This window comes from Ictidomys tridecemlineatus, chromosome 4 (assembly GCF_052094955.1).
Source record: "Ictidomys tridecemlineatus isolate mIctTri1 chromosome 4, mIctTri1.hap1, whole genome shotgun sequence".
Lineage (NCBI taxonomy): Eukaryota > Metazoa > Chordata > Mammalia > Rodentia > Sciuridae > Ictidomys > Ictidomys tridecemlineatus.
Window position 1 is genome coordinate 144,545,483 of NC_135480.1, and position 20,484 is coordinate 144,565,966.

At 39.1% G+C, this 20,484-nt stretch overlaps 1 long non-coding RNA gene across 3 annotated transcripts in view; it reads left to right on the plus strand.

Moving 5' to 3' along the window:
• Positions 1-20,484, plus strand: part of LOC144377269 (uncharacterized) — a 528,176-nt gene that overhangs the window by 317,831 nt on the left and 189,861 nt on the right. For all 3 annotated transcript variants that reach the window (XR_013438091.1, XR_013438089.1, XR_013438090.1), the window contains one exon: positions 6,119-6,208. This is a non-coding gene — a long non-coding RNA (uncharacterized LOC144377269). The remainder of the gene's footprint in view (positions 1-6,118; positions 6,209-20,484) is intronic.

The following is a 20,484-nucleotide window of genomic DNA, read 5'->3' on the forward strand; positions in this document are numbered from 1 at the left end:
TCCTATTGCCATATATATTTATATTCATTTCTCTCTAAAAGAACTTTTCTTTTCATCAGGTGGCAACAAAACAATTTGGCTATGTTACTGACGTATTGGATTTTTCTTCTATTTTGTGGGGCATCGGGGGTTAAGCCTAAGGAAAATCATAACATAGGAGAAAATTACTGGGTTAAATACCAACCTAATGAGCCTGTCTGTCTATCCCTGCCCTGGGTCTTCCACCTCTAGGCTTGCAGCCCTGAGGCAGCCTCGCATGGCCCTTCTAACTGTTCACCCTCAGGTCCGTGGGCATTTCATGGAGCTACTTCTGTATTTTATGTATTTTATTTTCTGTCTTGCATTTAAACTTGTGACCCAAGCAAATTATAACATTCAGTTCTGGTTTCTTCTCTGTAAAACTGGATGAAAACAACAATAAGAAATCATCTGTTTCACCAGGCTGTTGTGAGGATTAAGCAAGATGAGGCCTACAAAGGATATGAAGGACACCAGCCAAGTCTCTCCCTCAGGCCTCAAGCTGCCGTGTGTGCTTACAGACACTCTTTTTTTTTTTTCCTACGTGGGAAAAACTCTTATGTGTTAGTCAGCTTTCCATCACTGTGACCAAAGTACCTGATGAGAACAACTTAGAGAGGAAAAAATTAATTGTGGGCTAGCAGTTTCGGAAGTCTCAGTCCTTGGTTGGCAGAGTTCATTGTTCTGGACCTGAGGTGAGGCCAGGGACAAAATATAATCCTCAAAGTCATACCCCCAGTAACCTATTTCCTCCAGCCACACCCCACCTACCTACAGTTCCACATAGTAATCCCAATTATTGACCCACCAAATGAATTAATCCACTAATGAGGTTACAGCCCCCATGACTGAATCATTGCCTAAAAAACCCACTTTTGAGCCTTGCTGTGCTGGGGAATATGCTTTCAGAACATGAGATTTGGGGGAGACATTGCACGTCCAAACCATAACACTCTGAGCAGCCTCTTGCCATGATTAAGTGAGGGCAAGAAAGGGTTGCCCTTTCTCTGAGCAAACACAGATGAGGTTCAATGGCCTGAGGCGGGATTTCTGGGAAGAGCAGGGGCGAAACCGTGGAGGCGGCTGGAGCCACCAGGAAGCCCCTGCCAGGAGCCAGCTCGCACCCAGAAGGCCTCCCTGCTGTGGCCCATAAATCGCGCAGAGAGTATGCCAGACTGGACCGATGTGTGGTTTTGTGTGTCTCTGACAACCATTCAACTGAGTTATTACCAAGTGAACGTGAACATATGCATTTCACACGCATGTTCTGCGACCCCTGGAATTTGTCCAAACTCATTAGAATCTGAGACTGAAACAAAGTTCATGACCCAAAGATAAGAATCTGGAGAGCTTTTGGAATACCTAATCCCTTCTATGTTTTAATCCACACCCCCTTTTAGAAAAAAAAAAAAAAAAAACAGGGCTTTCTGTTGTTGTGTTATTCACATTGACTAGACACCTCTCACATATTTAAAGGGAGGAGCCTTGTCCAGTACAAAGAATTCTGATTTGTTAACAAAGTTCCCACTCTGTAACTAACATGCTGTGTGACCTCATGCAAGTACTTTAACCTTTCTGATCATTAGTTTTCTCAGGACTAATAGAAGGCTCTGATTTCTAAGGTACTTTTCAGTGTTAACATTTTATGTGTCTAAATCTACCCCATCACGCCTTTAACAGATCCCTTAGGAAGTGTCTGCCCAGCCTTTGTGATGCCCACAGATTCCTACAATTTGCATTTGTGCCATCTCCACCTGTTTGATACAGAAGGGAGAGGGAGAAAAACACAAGATTGGCATCTGTTCTGTGAACAGGATATTTCATGACATAGAAGAAAGAAGCAGATGGAGATTTAAATCTCAACTCTGCCAGTAACATTCTGTGTGGCTCTATCTCCGTTCTATAGTAAATACATAAAGTACTTAGCACAGTGAATTCTATTTATATTTATTAAATTTAAATACATATTAAATCCATATAATGCACTTGATGTAGTACCTGGATATACTAGGAGTTTACTACCTACATGCTAACCACCCATTTCCCTGCTTTTGCTGTTTCTGCCCCTCACTGGGGTTACCGGGTGAATGGGTAGCAGCTGCCTATCTACAGGACTGTGGGAAGAATCTGGCATTTCCAGTGCTTTCACCCCAGGCTCCCCTGTGGCCCATCCCATTGGATCAGGCTCATTTGCTTGGTGAGAACTGACCTGAAATCAGACCTCAGACAGTTTCCCTGGAAATCCTGTGCAATCAGGGGACAATCATTGCTGCCATTGTTGAATGATTATTTCAAACTGGACACTATAAGCCGGTAAACTGGATGGACTGTGCTTTGGACATGAATTATCTAGGGTACAAAAGTATCTATAAATGCCACAGTTTAAAGCTTATAATTCTCAAAAGGTGGGTAATGGGGAGAGGCTGTCGATATGCATATATTTCTTCTTGCTCTTCTTACTGTAACAGTAATGGGGCATTCAGTTGAGAACTGGGTCTTTTCCCTTAGCTCTTTTTCTTTCCAAATTTCTGATGTACACACTGTCCTGCCCAATAGGCAATATTTGCCTGAAATTCTGCTACCAAGAATCTCTCTCTCTCTCCTTTCTGAAGTAATTGTTAGAGGACCAAATACAAGCTGTTTTCTTGCCTTTAGTCCTGGGATTCCTTAGTCTTTTGGTAACATAGGATTACTTCCTCTGCTGTTTGGAGCTACTTTGCTCAGTAACATGCTCACAAGCACTAAGATATCTCAACCAACACCTTGCATTTAAATAACCCAATCTTGTTCACATAATCAGAGGAGCCTGGGGAGGTGAGTAGGTCAAGGTAGATTCTGCACCTTCAAATTCATGCACACTTTTCTGGCAGATTAGCTATTTACCTGATAAATTCAAGGGGCTAAGGAGCACATTGAAAGAGCTTGGCGCCTGGCAGTATTATTTTGGTCCTTATAATATCCTGCCTCATATGGATGTGGCGATTTCACCAAAAAGTTATTTTATCCTTGGTTGTTAGAAACTTTCCAGGCAATTTCCCAAGGAAATGTTTAATTGAGAGAAGGATATTATAAAATAGATTGGAACTTCCTCTCCCAGAGGCAGCTGGGAAATGTGTATTTCTTGCCAAAACATTCTCTGCAACTGTTCAAACCAAAATTTAAAATGGGCATAAAATTACTCTTCTCTCTCTTTCCTCACCTCCTCATTTCTGTAGATTTCTGGGAAGGGTGAAGGAAGATTTTATAACATGCCAATATATTTGTCTCTCTGTTACACTTGAACATAACATCGATTCAGTCCCTCCAGATGTCAATTTGTTGGCTGAGTTTTAATCTTGACTACAGATGTTCTCTACATTTTTTTGTCAACTTATTTAAAATATTCTGTGGTTTGTGCTTATTAAATGCGATGCATGAAAGAAACATTCACATTTGACTAATTTGATGATGTCAAAGCAAGTAATAAGGACAGCCCACAGAAATCTAGTTTTCTCCTTGGCTAGGAGAAGGACAGGCCACCTCTTTCCAAGGCGGAGCCTAATGCCAGGGAAATGGCCAGTGAATGCCACCCTCTTGCAGCTACCCTGCTGAGCCAGCAATTCAGGCACCTAACTTTACCCCAAACACTACGGTTTGGCAATTTAGGAACACTACAGAAACATCAAGACAGGTTTGGTCAATACATATAAAATTTTAATGAAGTTATTTTAGTTTTGAATATATAAGACATCAGTGTGAGGTGAATATTTTCTTTATATGGCTGTCCCAGGAGGTGCTGGTGAAGTTTGTACCATATGTTAATGAGCAGGTTGACAGGAAAATCAGAGTGCAACACTGTCAGAGCAGGTGCTATAGCTGGATTGTCCCCTGTAGGAGTGGAGAAGGCAAGATCTTTACTCCCCAGCTCTCACCTGCCATTGGGGGAGGGTCTTTCTTCCAGAATTGGAGGGGCAGTAAGCCCCTGGCACTTCCAGCCTTCCCTGGGTCCACCCAGCATATTCTCTTAATCAGAAAGTTGTAGGTGCAATAAGATGCCACCCACAAGTCCTTGAATCTGATCAAGTGGCCACACCTGGATGCTGAGAACATCTGCTGGTAGATCATGGAGGATTTGGGAAAAGGAGTAGCTGTGAATCATGAAGTCAGATAAATGCTTCAACAAGGTGGTTGGTGCCCCTTCTCCATTTAATCTTAATCTACAGTCAGCCCAGTGCCATGGGAGTTAAGTTCAGCTAAAAGGAGCAGCATTTTCTTTTGTGTATATTCTCATTTTCCCTGGCTTTACTATTCTCTTCCATTGCTCAATGACTAGCATAAAGCCCAGCACGTACAAGGTTCACAACAGTTTCTTGTTTTCTGCAGTTCCTCTCTCATGTCCCCAGGCCTATACCTTGAGGCTGCCACCTTCCTTTGCCTCCAAGTGTTTTCCAGAATTTTAACTAGCTCCAAATTTATGAGTTGGACTGTTAGGATTCCAAGAGGTGGTCTATTTTGGCCAACTGTCCTATTTTCCAAATATCTCTCAACTCTAGCTTGTCAATTCTAATTCTTATTTGTTTAATCAGAGTAAGTTTTCTGCATTCTCCTTAATCTTTTTTGGGGGGGCTGGTGGTGGGGGTGGGGAGTAGCCTTGGGGATTGAACCCAGAGCCTCCTGTACATTAGGCAAGTGTTCTACCACTGAGCCCTAGCCCCAACCCCTGCCTCATAAATCTTAATGAAGTTTCATCAGTGTGTTCTGGTCCTAGGATCTCAGTTCTTTTTGACCAGGAGGGTGACTGGCACCAGCTCCAACCCCAGCCTGTGACTCTTTTCCCACCCTTGGTGCCCCCTTTATCCTGACACTGACAAGCTTCCGACTCCAGTACAGATGTGAACCCAAAGTTAAAGGATGTACTCAGAGCTGGAAAGATTTTACTTCCCTCAAGTACTAAGAAGTGAAGCAGAGTCTTTCATTTTAAGAGAAACAATGATCTTATTTTTGCCTCATGTATTAAGCCAATCAAAGGTCATTTATAATTCTGCTGTTCATGTAAATCTCTGTCTCTATATTTTCTGTTGGTCTAAACTTGTATCTATGTTTTTTTTCCCACTATAGTAAATACTTTATATTCAGCCTTCAATATACAGAAAAGAGAGTAGGAAACTGAAATAAGAGGCTGCAGTCCCAAATCTACATTTTAAGATTTTCTATAACTCTTTTTAGCTGTTGGCTAGGTCAATGCATGAAAAACAAACAAACAACACCTAAGATGATTTATTGCCTTAGGGATGGGGACTGTCTGTTCTGTGGACACATCCATTGCTGGTAAAGGTAGAGCACTGTGCCTGCCAGAGATGAGAGCACTCCATTAATAATGCATGATGGAGAGTCCTCCAAAGTCAAGGGGACTATTTGAGATGCCCTTGTACGTCTTAGGATCTTCTTGAAAGCCACAAACTATGTATGAAGACTTTCTTCCCAACTCTAGGACTGACTAATCATGTAAACATGGACAAGGTGTTCCTTGTTTCCTAAATTATAAAATTGGGTCAAATATACTTTACTCATCTAAAAGAGGGTTGGAAAGCATAATACAATATGGACAGAAATTAGTTTGTTATCACACAGAGGAACACTATTAATATTGAGGCAGACTTTTTTTTTGAGATTAACTGTTAAGGAGGGGTATGGGTTTTAAGATTGTTGCAGTAGCTAGGAGGTAGCTCAGTGGTAGAGCACTTGCCTGGCATGCACTAGTTTCTGGATTCAATCCCCAGAAAAACAGTGAAAAAAAAAAAAGGAAATTTCATCCATTGCAGTTATATTAAGTTCTTCCTTCCCACATCTTGCCAAGAAATAACATTGAAATTTCTATAAGGTATGAAAGATCTGATCTGATTTTTTTTTCCTTTTAGCTATTAATCTGTTCTGGAATTCCCAGCCTATAATTCTCCATCAAAATTAGCAAAATGTCAGGACCTGACTTTGGCAGGAGTGAGATAACACCTTGCTCCTAAATAGCCAATTGCTACTGGGATTGATTAAGATTCATTTATGGCTATGAAATGTACTATGGTATTCAAACAACTTTTTCCATTAATATATACTTTTTTGGCAGAGTTGAGAGCTGCTGTGAGCAGACCCTGACCTGAGCCTGGCTGAGGAAGAGAAAAGTAGTGGTGTCTGAGAAGTGCCCATGTTGCTCCAGGTGTGCATTTTTCTAATTCCTTACCACACTAAGTTATGATGCTATTTGGTCAAGTAGAATGAAAGTACTAATACCACCCCTTAAAAATGATTTATTTTGAAATAATTTCAGATTTACAGAAGTTGCAGGAAAAACACAGAGAACTCCAATAACCCAGTTGTGAAGGGCTCATGGTGCCCTCCTCCTCTCACTAGATTCCTGTTGTCATTTTTCCTTATGTGAGATCAAGCTATCCCTGTGACGTCACCTTTCCTCACTGTATGTTCCATCCAAACAAGGACTGCTTCCTGTGCAACCACCAAACAACCGTCCCTGTCAGGAAATCCACACTATCAATTCTAACATCTAGTCCTCAGACCCCAAGGGTCCACAGTCATCCCAATGAAGTCCCAAAGTTTCTGGTCAAATTTCCCTCCCAGATCATATGTTGCATGGAGCGTTCTCTCTCATCTCCTTCAGCCTGGAGTATGTCCTCTGTGTCTCTTGTCTTTCATAACCTTGATGGTATTAGAGTACCACAAAAAGTACATTTTGTAGGTTCTTCCTCAACCTAGATCAGTGCAATGCTTTATCATCTCTGGACTTGGGTCATACATTGCTGGCAGGGATACTACAGAGATCAAGCCCTGGTCTCAGGGCTTCTCCACAGAGGGCACATGATATCTACCTGCCCCACCATGTTATATCATACATAGATGGGATATAATTTCTTGATAAGTGGGTCATGCTGGTGTCTGTCAGGTTTCTCCACCATAATGTAGTCATTTTCCCCTTTTAATTGGTAAGTATTCTATGGGAAAATACTCCAGAATTATTCCAGTATCTTCTAGTTTTTAAAATCTTTATTTAGCATCTGTTAATATTTGCACACAAATTACCTACCATTACAGTGATTGCTAAGTGGTGTTTTCTCTGTCCGTCATTTCTCATACATCTATTGACACTGTGCTGCAGGTAAGAGCTTCCCTATTTACTTAGCCATTTATTCAATTATCCATTCATTCATTTGATTCATTCCTTTTTAAATTTTTTGAATTTGTTTTAATTAGTTATACATGACAGTAGAATGCATTTATGCACTTTGATATATCATACATAGATGGGATATAATTTCTTATTTTTCTGAGTGTACACATTGCAGAATCATCAGGTTGGGTAGTGGTAACTCCAATGAACAAGTGATTGGGACACATGAGTAAGAAGGGGCCCTTTGTACTCTTGAATAACGTTGACTATTAATCATCATAACAAAATACAAAAATAACCCAAATGTCCATCAACTGACAGATGGATAAACAAAGGGCATTATATCCACATGGAATGTTATTTAGCCAGAAAAAGAATGTGATACTGATACAAGCTAACAACATGAATAAGCCTTCAGAACACTGTGCTAAGTAATCCAGATACAAATGCAACATATTGTACGATTTCACTTATACAAGATGTCCAAAATAGGCAAATCTTAGAAAAGAAATTAAGTTAGTTGCCAAGTGCTGGGGGTTGGAAGGAGAGAATGGAGAATGATTGTTAATAGGTATAGGCTTTCTTCTGGAGTGGAGAAAATGTTCTAAAATTGATTGTAGTGATGGTTACACAACTCTGAGAATATAATAAATGCCTCTGAATTGTGTGTGTGTGTGTGTGTGTGTGTGTGTGTGTGTGTATATATATATATCTTACATACTGCCAATGCTACAGTTGCCCCTAACCATTGTTGTAAGACTAACATATTTATTTAGCCCTTATGAAGCTGGAGGTACATTTTGTTAAGTCAACTATAGTTTCGGTCAAACAATAAGTGTTAACTCATTAAGTACCTATCATGCGCCTTACATGCTTTTTGACTCTGGAACTAAGATGGGTTACTGTGGATATGTTCCCAATGAACAACAGAATAAATCTTGCTGAGTGGTCCAAGACATTTGCTGAATTTAGGAGCATGAAAACGCTTCTTCAAGGGTATTGATAGCCTTGACCAAGGGCTTGATTTCCTTTCTGCCACTGGGCAATTGTTTCTTCTGAGCCCAGGTAGAGCCCAGAGAGATAAGCATTAATTACTTCCTCCAATGTAGAGGCCACATCTCTCAGCACTGGGGGACTTCACTGTTTTTGTTCATGGCCTCCTTTGGCAGTCGGATGAAACCAAAGAACCCCTCTCAGAATGCTTTAAATGCGAGAGATAAAAGACAGAGTTACAAAGGAAAACAATTATGTTGAAATAGACTTTCATGTTGGAAGACTCTAGGTTAAAAACCCCTATGGGTGAAGAATCTTTTTTGATAAAGAACAGTGGTGCTACAAAAAAAGAGATTTAAAATATTTATATGGATCTTTATAGTACTTTTCCTTTGAAGAGTTTATAGAGTTTTATTAGAAACATTTGAACAATGGTAATATCTCCCCAATACAGACACAAAAATCTGCCTGTTCCAGAGCCTGCTGCCATGGAGGGCCTCACCTCTAGTGCTCTCCCTTTCCTGCAGCTCCTTCTAAAGGAGTGACCACAGCTGTCCCAGTTCTCCAGTACCTGACCATTGGGTAGGGGCCCAAAGTTTCAAGTGGAATTACTATGAAGAGCAGAGATTAGAAAAGGCCAGAGGTTTAGTATAAGATTAAGTCATACTTCTAAAGACTGTAGAGGATGGAGAAGAGAGACATAGGCAAAAGTACTCAAGTATGGATCTAGAGCATGGGTGGATGTAAACTGGATATCTTTCTGATCTTCTAGCTGTGTCATGACATAGTCCTGATACAATTCAAAGTGTGTAATTCCAGGGAGAAATAAGTAGAAGTCACAAAATTTTTCAATACAGTAAATAGCTATTATTTCTTCTACATATTTATAAAAATTCCCATTTTTGCAAATAAACCCTAGTCATGACAAACAAACTTAGAAATGTTCTATAAATTAGTTGGACAGTTAGGATAGTTGTTGTTTTTAGGACGTTCCTGATTTCTTAAAAAAAAAAAAAAAGTAGGTGGGGGAGCAACAGATAAGTCATTCTCATCCACAAAACCAGAGTGGCATTAATTCTGTGCTCTACTGCCCCTACTTCCTTGTTAAACCAGTCTGTCCTGACCAACAGAGCCACCTAGTGGCCATTATGGGAAATGCTCAACCCCAGAGTTTCTTTACCCCTGTGCTTCTCAGTCTGCGGCCTTTGAGGGTCTCCCCAAGAGTTTGCTAAACAGCATAAACTGCTGGACCACACTTCCAGAGCTTCTGAGTAAGTTTAAGGTGAGGTCCAATAATGCGAATTTTGAACAAGTTCCCAGGGGAAAGATTAAAGAAGTGCTGCTCTCTAGGGATTCTGAAAACCTCTGTTGTACAACAGCATTCTTCCCTCCAAGGAGGGTTTGCACTAGGTTGTACTTCATGACTTTCAACCATCTCACTGACCAGTTATCCCACACTTTAGATCAATCTCCCTCTTTTATATGGATTCACACCTTCTTGTGCAGTTACATTTTTGTGTCATGTCTTGTCTAACATTTATCTAAGACATCAGAGGAAAAAACTCCTTTTCTTTTCTTCTAACTTTCATTCAATCATTTATTCTTTATTTTTCTTATTTTTTTCCTTTTTATTGTAGTTGATATTTTGAAAGGAAAAAAGAATCTGATATAGTCTGATATGCATGAATAGCTAACACATCTGATTGAGTAAATAACACCATAGGATTTGAAGTTTGCTAATTACCAGTATATTCTGAAGCCCTGGAAAATGTCCAATTATTTATATCATCACTGAAGTTCCCACTTGCTTGCACATCTTCCTTTAATTAAAATGTGTTTTTATCAAAAATATGCAGAGCATAAAAAGCTATTTTTGTTGTTATTAACTATTTTATGGCAAATATAGAATTTTATAACTACATTATGGGTCAAGAAGATTTGGAGGAGTTCATAAGCATATTTTCTAACCTTATTTCTCTGTGAAACAGGTTCTGGCTTCCAAATAAAAATCAACTTATAAATTGATCTTTGAAAATGACCTTACTTATAAGTTGAGGATCAACAATGCTGATACAAGGATTTGACAATTCAGTTGTGTGCACTTCCAGAATCTGTGAAAAGGGAGCTACTTAGAAAAACACAAGTAGCAGAAAGGCAGATGTATAGTGTTTACGATTTTTAGTTATAACCAAATGGAGGATTTAGGCTGCCCCAAAACTTCAGAATGACTAGAGTGGTATTTTTAAATGCCTTATCTTTTTATTTGAGCTCAGGGACATTTTGAAAATAAAATCAAACAAACAGCTGTTCCTCCCAGTTGGTTTCATCTTTTCATGAAAACAAAACCCCAAAACTTCAACAGACATTGATGCATGTGCAGGTCCTGTGGAACCAGAATGCAATCCATCAGCCGTTGCCCCCAGAGATTATGTCTCTCAGACTCTAGAATGGAAAGCTGAGTGTTCCTTCAGTGAGATGAAAGTTGTGTGGAGGATGCCCTCACGCCACCTTTGTCAGTGTCTCCACAGCCAGAGTGACTTTATAGACCACATGAAAAAATACGGACGACTAATTTATAAACAAAGACTTCCTTTGAAGTTAGGAAGACAAGTGGGTTCAAAACACTTGTATGTGTGACTAACGTGGGGCATGCTTTTTAAGTTGTTTTTTTTTTTCTTTCTCTGGAAACATCCAGGACTTTTGACACACTAGAGACACAAATGTGAAATTTATTTAGTAGGACCTTGGTGTACATTGCCTCTTACATCTCTGAACCTCTGGAAATAAGGAAGACTGTTAGGTGAACTGAGCTGTTCATGATTCCTATGTCTGTTTTTAAGTTTCTTCCATGAGGAAAGATGGATTCATGATTTTGCTGCCTTCAATCCTGAGATCCATCTTCTGCAGCTTAAGACAAGGTAGAGTATTGGTTTATAGAAAACAGGTATTCCAGATAGTAAAGGTATTGCAGACAACTTTTCCCAAGGAAACAAGTCCTTGAAGGAAATGCAGGAATCAGTACCCTGTTACCTCCCACATCTTCACTCTGTGGCTCTTGGGACTCAGGGCTCCAACAACCATGGGTTGTTTGTATCTGTTTGGAATTGAAAATCTCTGGAGATAAGGCTACGTGACTCACTGAGGCTCAATAATTTGATACTGGGCTGCCCCAGAGTGTTCTCTTCATAGGTTCCTGTAAGGTCTCTGAAGCTTCATTCCCCTAGGGCCTGATGCTGCACTGAGCAGAAACAGAGGATGCCAATCATGCTGTAACCATTGTAACCAAATGCCTGCTTGCAATTCAGCATTAAAAACAAAGTTTCATCAGAAAATCCCCCTTAAATCTATTAGATTCATTGCATATGTGGACTAATTCTCACCAACACCCAGTTTGAATCATCTTTAAGTTCAATTTGTTTATGATAACCAAGCAGTCCCAAATTGAGGACAACCGTGGGATTCTGGGAAGCATGACTAAGTATCCTACTAGGAACAAGGGATTTTCCAGTCCCTTCTCTGCCTCTGAGGCAGGATTTCTACCATGTCTTAGCATTTTTCATCACTGAGGCCTTCCTCTCCCAGCCAACTCCAATATCCTTACATTAGTGAGGAGCCAGAGAGCCCAGGTCTTGAGTATAGATGCATCTCTCTGCCCAGCAGGCAGCTCGTCTGTACTTATCGTGGTAGGACTAATATCAGCATATGCAAAAAACAGCTGCTGCCTTCGGGTCTCCAGCACCCAAGAACAAAAATAAGTGCAACAAATCTAATACATTTTCCAGTGCCTGTCCCAAAAGTTTGAAAATAACTCCTTACATTGCTTTTGTTTCCATTTTATAGCCCCAGGAGGGAAATATCTATCAAATTTAGTATATGCATTTTACTTTGTGGCACTTCGAGATTCAACCATATCATTTGTAATGAAAACAGAGAAACCTTTAAATACAATTTTTTTTAAGAACCTTCTCTCCTAGAGACATGGCCTGAACCAGTGCCAAAGATTTCAGGCTGGTGAACAAGCAAAGGAGTCAGATAAATCAGAATGAGTGTAACAGATCTGATCTATTTCAGCTCAGATTAACCTCTTTACTATGTCTTCAATGGCCTAAAATCCTAGGTCACAAGAATGAAAATGTCTAATAGAACGGAACCTCGAGGGGAATAAATAGTAAAAAGGGGTGAATTGCATGAAGGAAAGTGAGACGTGTGACCATGACTCTGTGTGGCTGGGCCATGGTGGGGGTTGAGAGAGGAGAGGGAGACATTCTTTAGTGTGCCAATCTGAAAGGCAGATTTATTTCACTTGTATATAATAATTCCAGATCTCAGTGACAATTTACATTAGTTGGCAACAGCTGCTTATAGGTCAGGTAACAATAGCATTGAATAACCTCATAATGAACAACTGTGGATTTCACATTGGTGTTAATTGCATTTCATGCTCTTCCAAAGCCTGGAGCAGGCTGTGTGAAAAACACAGAACCAGGTTCTGCTTTTCTGATTTCCTCTCCTCAGAGGAGAAGGCACGTTCCCAATCTTCAGAAGGAAAGTGGAGGGTGGGAAAATGATCAGGAGTTGTGGGCCAAGTGTATCTTTCTGGGCAGAGGTTCGTGGATGTTTCTCAAAATGAAGGACAACCTAGCCAAGCAAAAAGAAATTGTAGAAATGGGCAGAGAACACCATTTTTAAGGGCTGGTCAGAACTGGGAGAGACTTTGTACTGGTTGAGCAAGGGAATTAACATGCAGGGGCTCTCTCCTCTGTGCCAATCATGTGCTGGGTTAAGTTGTGCAACTTCCATATTAAAGTACAAAAGGCCAGATCTACATCCAGGTTCACAGGCTGTCGGTGAAGAAGCGTGCGAAATCTGGTGTTTCTCACACTCCAAGGTGCATACGAATTACCTAAGATATTGCCAAAATGCAGATTCCATGTGTATGTGTATGGGGGGAGGAGGGGTGATGCTAAAATTCTACGTTTCTAGGAAGTACTCAGATGATGCTGCATGCTGTAGGTCTTTGAATGGTGCTCCTAATACTGGGTTATTTCAGGCATTTCAATAGTTCTGGGACTTCACAACTCCTTGTACCATGGAATTCTCTAGGACAAGAGATGAGTTGCACCAGATGGCACCCAGTGATGCTGAATTCATCTATGCAAAGGCCAATGGGCCTACTTTCTTTACCTCAAAGTTTGTTAGGGGTTCTCCATAAAATTTGTTGATCTGTGAGTACAAGCATTGCTTATATTTTCACAGTAGATATTTTCACACTTACCCATGGGTGCTCCAGAGACAGCTATAATAAGGTTTCAGATATGTGGTAAAGTCTGAGACTCTTCTTCAGCACTGATATTCAATAATATTGCTTACAGGCAGGGAAATATGCATTTTCAAACCACATGCATGCACTTTTCCTTTTGAAGATCCCTTTATCATTTAAATATTTATTGAGAAGGCAAATGATAGAAGTGGAAAGTAAAAGTCCCTCAGTAGGGCATGAGATTTAGCATAGAATATTCTCACTGTATACAACTCCTCGGTTCTGTGATGAGATCAAGGTGGCACACACCTGTAATCTCAGCAAATTTGGGAGGCTGAGGTAGGAAGAACAAAAGTTCAAGGCCAGCCTGGGCAACTTAGTGAGGCCTTGTCTCAAAATTTAAAATAACAAAAGGGCTGGGGTGTAGCTCAGTGGTAAAGTGCCCTTGGGTTCAATCCCCAGTACCAAAAAAAAAAAAAAAAAAAGTATTTTTACATGAATTGTTACAAATCAATATATAAAGCTAACACATGTGTTTAACATTTTGTTTCATTACTTTATCCATATGAACTTTTATTGGGAAAGATGAATTATTAGGAACTGCTTCTGTTTCCTCCGAAATTTAGGTTGCATTAGAGATGCCTCAAAGTCTATCAAAGTGCTGCTTACCCAAAGGTAGGTGAAAATTCATGACTTGGTAGGAGGTTGCACTAGACACATGAACTTGAGGATTTTTCCACACAGTGATAGTGGGAATTGTAGAATAGAAGAGATAATTGAGTGACATCTTGAAGTATCTTCTTCAAGGAGATCTGCTTCTCTAGCTCAGCCTTTTCTTATAGCAAGCTCCCTCCCCTAGACAAAACATTGAGCAAGATTACTCAAGTTGAAAGGGATTTTAGGGCCATCTGATATAACTAGAGTGAACACATGATTTATCTTTTTCCCCGGAATGTTTTTGATAGTGAAATGGAAGAGAATTAATAATTATGCTAAGGAAACAGATATAAACTAGAACTGTCCTGGGAAAACTGAGATGTGTGTGGGCACTCTAAATATAATGAAGGCTTTCTGTAATATACAAATCTACCCACTTGTATCTCAAGCAGTTGGTTACTTAATCTCTTTGCTTGAATGCCTGGGTAAGGATTCTTATTTCTGCACCAAGGAACTTATTCCACAGTGAAGTTTAGATGGGTTTCGTTATTTTCTTATTCTTTGGGTTGTTGGTATGGTATCTGCCGAACATGCCTTTCAGTTCTTGATGCCTATTGGGGCAATTCAGGACAGGCAGACTTCCTCTTCTTGTGTGACTGCTCAAAGGATTGAGTGGTTTTCTCACTTAGGCTGAGTTCTTCAAAGCCACTTTTACTTCTCTTCTATTTTGTGAACTAAATGAACTGAAAGTGGTGATGATTCATTCTCAATGTACATATATTTCCCCAAAACAAGTAGATTTACACAGTATTCTGACTTTAAAACTGTTAGAAATTAGTTGGGATTATTATAAAAGTTGCCATAGATTGTATCATGAAATAGCCCACGAAGAGCTTTGGCAGAACATTCTTCATTCAATTGTGAGTTGGGTAGTTCCTGCTAGTGGGAGAATGACTCATTCATTGACTGATGGGCTAATGATCTAGGCCCTCTAAAAACCACCAGAGTCTCAGGAGATGTCCTAGTTGGAAGATATACTGAAAGATACCTAGTCCAGCTCCTCATCTGATGTTTGAATTTCTAAGACACCACTTCCAGGCTACTGTGTACTGTATCTTTAGATATTTCCAATGAATGGAAAACTTACTGCTTTCAAGATAAACTATCCCATCTATACCCAACTTGCAACTAAATGAAGAAAGTTCTGCCAAAGCTCTTCGTGGACTATTTCCTGATACAATTTATGGTGACTTTTATGATAATCCTAACTCACTTCTAACAGTTTTAGAATAAGTCAGAATATTGAGTAAATCTACTTGTTTCTTGCAAATATATGTACATTGAGAATGAACCATCACAGCTTTTAGATCATTTACTAAATACAAGTTGACCATGTACTGTTTTTTAGACATCAATCAAGCATGGTTCAGAGTCCTATGGAACTTGAGATTTGGGAGAGAAAAAGGGTAAAATTGTCACATAGTAATTTATTTCGTTTACTTGTAAAATTCATGTGAGAATAAAGACAAAGGGAGACCCATTCAATATCTACATCACAGGGAAGACTCTTCAAAGGAAGTGGCAGATGAATGGATGAGCTGTGTTTCTCAAGACACAGAAGCTGATGAAAACCACCCAACAGAATGTATATTATGTGCAGACATCATGTGAGTCATGAATTGGATGACTCAGTTGTTCTCAGAATTTATTTCACTCACTGATTTGCAGATTAAGTGTACTGGCAAATTTTGTATTTGGAGTGAGATCCTTTAGATTCATGAGCACCATATTATTTTACAGTGTATGAGGTTGGCTTACAAATTCTTAAATTCTCCCACGAAAGCATTCTTGGAGTTCTCAGTTCTTGTGTTTGTAATATAATGATCATGGATTAGATGCTCTCAGGATGTCTTTTTAGTGCCAAAATTCTGTGAGTGGCATGGGTGCAGCAGTGAAAAGATTCCTGGATTGGGAGCCTGTGGCCTCTCCTATATCCTGACCTCTCTAGGAATCAGTTGCCGCCGTAACTGAGGAAAGCCCTTCTTCCCTCTGAGGATTCCTTCCGTCCAGTTAGGAGCTGCAGTGAATCATAGTGAAAGTCGCTCCTGGACCTGGTGTGTAATCAATCATATCATCCCTCCCTTTTCCTGCACATCCTCTGTATCCTTTGTAAGGGGGACAGTTTTGTCTTTCCTTGTGTGTTGTCCAGTGTCTGTGCTTAGACTTGGGAACTGGCTTTGAGCATGCTGCACTGTGACCAGTGGTCAATACCAATGGCTAGAGGGAGCTCTGGGTAAAAGGGAACAGAGAGGGGCTGGGGAAACCTGAATAGGAAACATCAAGCTTATGGCTACATGGGGAAACTCAGCGTTTCACCACATTTTCAGTATCATTAATGTTAGAAGAGTAATTCTAAGGTTCCCAGATTACACTAATAACTCTCTTATCTAAGTGTTTAATTGGGAATCATAATTACTATTTTTAATTATAAAACATTTTAAACATACTGAGAAAAGATAGAGAATGTACAGGCACCAGTGTACCTACAAACCAAATTTAATGTATATCAACCGACATTAAATATTATCTTCAAATATTTTGTTGTAAGAAAATATAATGTTAAAAATATAACGAAAGCCCCAGCATACCCCTCTCATACACTTTCTTTCATCCTAAAGTTGTCATACATCATTAAAAAAACTTTTTTTTAACTGTTAATGGACCTTTATTTTCTTTATTGATATACAGAGCTGACAGTCGAACCCAGCTCCTCACACATGCTAGGCAAGTGCTCTGCCACTGAGCCACAACCCCAGCCCATCATACATCATTTTATTGTATGTGTGTGTGTGTATACATATATATATATAATACACACACACATACATACACACACACATGTATGTTGTTATAACACATGTGCATTCTTAAACACAGAGTTGTATTTGTATGTTTTTAATGTTATATAACTGGCATTATTCTCTACAAATCTTTTGTGACTTTTTCTGCCGGACACTATTTTGTTTGATATTTGTCCATGTTGATACTTGGAAATTTACTTTACTCAGCATCGGTTTGGTGTGAATCCCACTTATGAATAAGCTTTTTATTTTATTTTTGAACCCCTCTATTGAGGATATTGAGGACTGTTTTTATTTTTAAAAAATTCTGGAAAGAAAAATTTCCACTCTATTTAAGAAGCCTTTCTCTGTGCTTCTGGTATGTTCCTAAATATGGCCCTTTTGTAGCATCTATTATATTGTTTTGTTGTTAATTATCTTTGTGATTGCACAAAGCTTTTTGAAGACAGAGAAAATTTCAATTTATTCATGCAATTTTACATTGTAGGAGCAGTTAAAATTACCAGTTATGTTTTGGAGACTTTATTGAATAGTTTCAGAGCAGAGAGAGAACCCAGAGAAAAAGTCTGGAACTGGAGATGCCTGAGGTAGATTGAGCACACAAAGGAGTTTTATTTTGTTTATAATTAGGCTAATATTCCGTAACTGAGAAAATACATAGAATTTTGAGGTTCTGGCTTCTCTTAAACTGAAGAACTGTAGTACCACTTTGAACTCTTTGTTGAAAATTGGGCAGAGCTGTACAATGGCTATGCCATTGGATGGGGCATGCTCTCTTTCCCTGACCCACTTTCCTCATTTAGAATATCTATATAGGCTTCATGAATCTTCAGGTTTGTCATTCTTCATATAGAGGATGATGGGGGAGCCAGAGCTGACATCACTGAGTTCACAGGGGCAGAGCAGAAGATGAGGCAGTGACCACCTTGTATGATCCTGTGTGCATAGTGCTGGCAATCTCCAAGTGATCACACAGGTAAGGAGTGCTTCTTTTAACCCCTCTGAACAGTGTGTTTCTGTCAGCTTCTGCCTGTACTTCACTTAGTTTTTTTGCTTTCTATAAAGTGTCTGATTCATAATATAGTATTAATATCTTCCATAACTTCATTATACGTTTGGACAATTCAAAATGGTCCTCTTAATCCCATGCAATCTTTCTTCCTCCAGTTCTACCCTTGCAGATATTAACAATCTTCGTTTTTCTTTCACTTTATTTTGTACTTGCCTGATGGATTTTTGATGATCTTTGTGTTTCCCCATAACTTCTTAATGTCATTTTTTTTCTGTTTCCCATCCATGATTTAGTTTTGTTTTGAAGGCGTTTAGCTTTTGGTAAGGAAACATGACTTTTTATTTGCTTTGTATTTTAGTAAGGAAATTTAAGCAGATGATAATTTATCTTTCATAATTTCTCATATTTTATGTCTTTTGATTTGGGTGCTTTCTCATTGTTTCACATGTTTTTTCTTAGTTTATTTTATATTTATGAGATGAAATTGTTATTGTGGTTGGCTTAATTTTTATAATGGTGGTCAAGATGCAAAATATTCAGATTCTCAATGTAATTCGGATTGATTTCACATTTATAAAATACATGATTAACTGTTTACTTCTTTACCAAAGGCAAAGATAAAATAATATTTGGTTGGTCCATGCCCAAGCAACAACTTAGCGTGCCTTACACCCCTTGTTCTTCCTATTCAATTCTCCTATAATTTTAATCAGGAGTTAAAAAGACACATTTTATTACTGCATCATTCTTATATTCTTATAATAATAATGGTTATATATTTTATTTTATTTTGGAGGAGTACTGGGGATTGAACTCAGGGCACTTGACCACTGAGCCACATCCCCAGCCCTAGTTTGTATTTTATTTAGAGATAGGGTCTCACTGAATTGCTTAGCACCTCATTTCTGCTGAGGCTGGCTTTGAACTTATAATCCTCCTGTCTCAGCTTCCTGAGCTGCTGTTATTACAGGCAAGCACCATCATACCTGGCTAATAATCATACTTTAAAATAAAGTTTCTTGTCTTTTGATACTATTATACATTTTGTTGGTTTTCTTGAACACTTTAAGATCTTTCACTGCAATTTTTCCTTTCCTTTAGTCTACTCTGTGAACAGAGAAGTCAGTGGGAGAGGTCTGCATAGTTTAGAAGTTGTTCAGATGCAGGGCTTAAATGCACCCAGTTTTCTGGTTTCTGTTATCTCCTGCAACTTGGAGTACACCCAGTAGGGATCCATGAGTGGAGTGAGGTGCAGCTTAATAACTAATGTTAATGTTATTTTAAAGAGTTAATAATAGAAAGAATATATAAGTGTAAATGCAGAATGAAGAGGATGTGAGAAGATTCTACAAAATAGTGTTTGATGGTGTTTGCGTAAGTCTGGTGAGACAGAACACTTGAACCCAATAATGTTTAAAGACGCTCAGTTGCCTAATTTGCTTACCTGTCAGTTTTCAAAACTCTACTATCATGAGGTATTTTCTATTTGATAACTCACAAGAGGCCACTGTTGGTCGACACCTGGGTTTTAAAGACCTGGCTATGGACTTTGCCTCTGTCCTTTCCAAGATGTTCAGTTTTTGATTGTCATGCTATCTGTCTGAGCTCCTGATTCTTAATCTGTAAAATTGGAATAATTATGCCCTCTTCATAGAAGGAGAGTAACCAACGTAAGAACTAGGGCCAGTTTTGATGTTCATTAAGTCTTAAATTAAAAAGAACATAACTTATACAATTTTAGATATTCTGTTTGAAATATTCTCAAATTTATCAAATCATCAATTTCCAAATATTCTCTAAACAGTGCCCCAAAGTTTAGAACAATATATGAATTTCAATTTACGTGGTTGGAAATGAGAAGGGAGAACACAGACACAGTGGTTTGTTTTAGGCACTGTAGTAACCAAGATGTTTTCCAAATTGCATGCTCAACCATTCTGTAATTTGATAACTCAGAAATCTTTGGATCTGCTGCCTTATTTACCTGTGTCTCCCTGACTTGTGATGACCTCTTTCACAATGTGCAATCCATCATTGTTCTCTCTCCTACTCAGACTCATTGTTTGATAGTGTTTCCTTTTACTTCTCCCTCATGCTCTGGCTCACACTGACCTATATTTCACTTTGAGAATTGCTTTTGCTGCCTGGATCACCATTATTAAGGCCTCTTCTAAAGCTCACTATTTACCAGTGCTTTATCCCTGTCATGTCTCGCTAATGTACACCCTGAGTTTTCTTGTTCTTCCTAGACATCCTTGTCTTTTCTCTTGTCTTCAGTGACCACCTAAGTTGACTCCCAGTTTTATATCTCCATCCAAGGTCTTGATCCTGACTCTGTTTCTATGTATGGACCCTACAGAAACCTTAACTACATCATGAAGCAGCTACAATCCCAGGCAAAGACGCCAATACCTTGGGCTGTACCAGTTTCTCTAATGGCACAATACACTCCCACTTAAAAAAAAAAATTACCTGAGGCACATTTATCATCTAGAGATTGGCAGAAAGGGAAGCATAGAATTCATGG